This window comes from Gracilinanus agilis, chromosome 5, assembly GCF_016433145.1.
Source record: "Gracilinanus agilis isolate LMUSP501 chromosome 5, AgileGrace, whole genome shotgun sequence".
Lineage (NCBI taxonomy): Eukaryota > Metazoa > Chordata > Mammalia > Didelphimorphia > Didelphidae > Gracilinanus > Gracilinanus agilis.
In genome coordinates, this window is record NC_058134.1 from 142,745,475 (window position 1) to 142,749,567 (window position 4,093).

A 4,093-nucleotide genomic window follows, 5' to 3' on the forward strand; every position below is an offset into this window, starting at 1 on the left:
AGAGAGAGAGAGAGAGAGCACCTGGCACTGGCACATACTGTGTGACTTTGATAGAAGAGTTAGCAGTTGGTAGAGGGAGTTCCCTACATCAATGAAATTACAGCCTGTAACACTGAGAGGTTGAGTGATTTTTCCATGGTGACACAGGTAGTTCATATATACAATGAAATGAATCCAGAATTGAATAGGATACTAATTTTAATTGCTTTTGGAAAAATATAAAGCACAAAGCACATAATATAAAGCACATAATCCTAAATTGTTTGCTGCCATTTAAGTCAATTTCTTTAATATCAGTCTTCCTCAAAAGAATGGCTATGAATCATAAAACATTATAATCTCAGAGTAATGAAAATTACAAGTGACCCAAAGTACAAGTTAGCTCAAATATATGACTTATGTTAACTTACTCTTGGGAAGCAACACACATACACACAAACACACACCAAAAATCTTAAATATCCCCATAAGATCTTGGTAGGAACTGAGAACAAGATGAAAGTGTGGTAGTTGAGCTTTAGCACTTGAGAAGAATAGAAAAAGATGAAAGTCATTTATTAGAATATTTCTTTATGGTCTGTGATTCTCAACACATTCCAAGAACATTTAATTTTGTGATGTACCTTTTCACATAAACAAAGAACAGCCCCAAACTCTTTTATTCCCACATCATGGGACTGTGAATCACTTGGCAAAAATTTGAATTGTTGTCCTATCATCTAAAAAATGCTGAATTGTTTTCTCTACTGAAATTCTACCTATATATTTATTACAAAAAACAAATCAAGCAAAGTACATCAGTTTTCCTGAATTGTACTTGACATAACAACTGTTCTATTATACCAAAATGTCAGCCTCTAAAATCTTCCAAGCCAGGGTTTTAGTTAGTTGGTTGGTTTGTTGTTTTTTTGGTTTTTGGGGTTTTTTTCACTCCATTTAACTCATCTCTCCCAAGTGTCATCTTCTCTTAGTCTTCCTTCCTAGTTTCAAAATTTGGTCGCTAAAAGGTAGAATGAAAAAAAAAAAAGAATTTAACACACTAAATAAGGTCATGACCCAAGTAATTGGGAAGTAACTACATATTTGAGAACTTGTAAGATTTATGTAATTTTTCTCTGTTTAAAAAAAAAAAGAGCATCTCTTTAGCTAGGGATAAGCACACTCCACTGGTTTTTCCAGTAGGGTTAATGAACACATTGAAACTATCTCATTAATTTCTTCTGCCCCTCTTATAAAGCACAAAAATGACATTCTGGTCTAACAGCTGGAGAAATCGAAGCACAGGTGAATAGAATCACTTAGTGACAATGAGTAGTTCCAGTTCCATTCCATTCTATGGCAATAATTCTCTTAGGCTTGCTCTTACTGTCTTTGAACATTGGTTTGGTAAAGGCATTATCAGATGGTAAAGCTAGAGCTGGAAGGGATCTTAGAAGCCATCTGATTCAATCCCTCATTTTATAGATGAAGAAACTAAGGTCCATAGAGGTTAAGTGCCTTGGGTCCAGGAATTAAATTACAAAACAATTCAAAGTTTGGTAAAGTGGGAAAGTCAGCAGGCTTTGGAGTCAAAGAACCTTGGTTCATATCCTAGCTCCACCACTTGCTTCCTACTTGTATGTCCCTGGGCAAACATTTAAGTCCCTTTGGTCCTCAGCTTCCTTATTTGAAAATGGAAGGAGTTGAACCACATGGACTGCCAAAGTCTAAATGTACATCTGATCCTAAATCTTTAATCCCACCTCTATTCTTTTGGGCAGCCTAAATTATTCACTTTTCTCCTTATTGTTTTATGGCTCACTTGATGTCAGTACTTAATAGGTTGCTGAACAAAGTACTTTTTTCATAGTCATATCTGGCATTGTCTAACTAATTTTAACATGCACTAGAGACCCTTTGTTTGAAGAGGGCACTTAAAGCTCTATCTCAGTCAAATACTTTTTTAAAATGTCCATGAATTTTTTCAGACCATCTTAATAGATTTCCCCTCCCTTTTGTCCTATCAACCCCCAACGGACTAAGAAAATTAATAAACTTTCTAAAGATGCCCCAACTGGATTGGATCAGGCAAACTGTGAATTTCTTGGAGAAAGGGTGAATTCCTGTTTCTTAATTTTTCTGGATATAAAATATGTAATAAATATGCTAAAACTATGAAAGGTAATCTCTCTCCATAAATAAGAGAGAATACATATTACTTGGACTAAAACCATTTTTCTGGAACAGAGTGTGTGTGTGTGGGGGGTTAATGAAAATGCTGGGTTCTTCTAGCACTTCTTGAGTCTTATTTTGATGTTTTTACAATAACTGGATATTAAAACAACAGACTGTGTTGCCTTTTTAGGCAAAATATTCCCTGTGTATTTAATAAGAAAATCCTAGTTTAATCATAAAAGTGTTACATCATCGCCATCTTAGCATTATAGGGCTTTGTGTAACGGCTGTGACATCATGATGGTGAAGTATTCATTTTTAAGCTTTAAAGGGGGGGGGAGCAGTGTATCCAATAGGAATGTGATATGCAAATCAACTCATATTATCTCTATCCTGATTGGCTTGAGTTCTCCCGAATGTCACTGTCTCACCACCCAGCAAAGAGCTATTTTATAGCTGCCTAGAGATCAAATTATTACCGTAGAGAAGATCTTTATTTTTTTTCCTCTGTTTCATTAGCAGAATATTATAAAGCAATAAGCATGCAAGAAGAGAGGCAGACGTTTTGCAGTGGGAATTAATGAAAGTATGTCTGTTGGGGTTCTTTGTTGTTGTTTAAAAATCTTGTGATATCTCAGAAACAAAACACTACCTGGGGAACGGTGAATAAGGAAAGGCACAGCTTTGGTAATATTAGTTGCACCCAAATGTCTGATTATGTAGTTTCTGTGATATCATCAGAACCTTTAGGTAGCTATAACTTTATGTTTCCTGTTATCTTACTAGCATTCTTCATCTGTATTCACAGGGGGGAGGGGAGGCTCTCTCACACACAACAGCTTTGACATCACTCATCTATTCTACTGTACTTTTGAGGTGGAAAACAAAAAGCATATTTGTCTCCAGAAGGGGAAAGAAATGTCATTTGAAAATCTTCCCAAGGCTGTTCATTCTAGTCGTGTTTATCAAGGTAGAATGGGCACCATATGCTATGCGGCTTGGCAAGAGGGAGATGGGACGTGGTTAGCTTCTTCCAAGTAATATATACATCTGCGTACAGCGATGATTAACAAGGACAGAGGTAACTTGCACTAACCGATTCCCCTTCTTCCCAATTAAAATAAAATTATGCTTTTCCCGCCCCCTCTATATACCAGTCTTTCTGCTAGCTTGCAAATTCAAGGATCGGCTTGGGAATCATTTGAGAAGGAAACTAAAAGGAGCTCTGCTACCCAAAGAAGGAAAGAAAGGGGGGAAAAGCAGAGGGGGGAGGGGGGAGGGGAGGAGGAAGGAGGGAGGAGGAGTGCGGAGAAGCTAGGGAGGAAGGGGACGGGCACTGGTCTGGTCGTAGGACCTAATGCATTGCAAAGTACAACAGTGCGGTGATGGGGAAGGAGAGAAGAGCATAATGAGTTCTTTCCAGGTCCCCACTTTGAATGAAGGCAGAGAAAAAGTTGAGAAGCCACCAGAGGGGCCAAATCCTTTATATTCCCAGGCGGACGGGACAGGATCTTCAATAAATCCAGCCAGCAATGCTAACGGTTTGCTGCTGCGGCTGCCCTCATTGAGGCGGTGGCTGCTGCCTCTGCTGCTGCTGGTGCTGCTGCTGCTGCTACCGCCACCTCTGCTGTTTCTGCTGCTGCTGCTATTTCTGCTGCTGGTGCTGCTGCCGCTGCTGCTGCTGCTGCTGGTGCTGCCGCTGCTGGGGCTCCTGCGTTACTGGGAGAGATTGTGCCGCTGCGACAGGGGAGGACGAGGCTAGTAGCTCAAGGAGGCTTCAACGCGCAGGCGCTGTTGGAGCCACTGACTAGATCCTCAGTCAAGGTACTAAGGCAAAAAAAAAAAAAAATCAGCAATTTATAGAAAGAAGAAGCTATAGTCTGTCAGGATATCCAATACCAACAGGTAGGAGGATATGCTCTTGGTTAAGTTGGGTGGG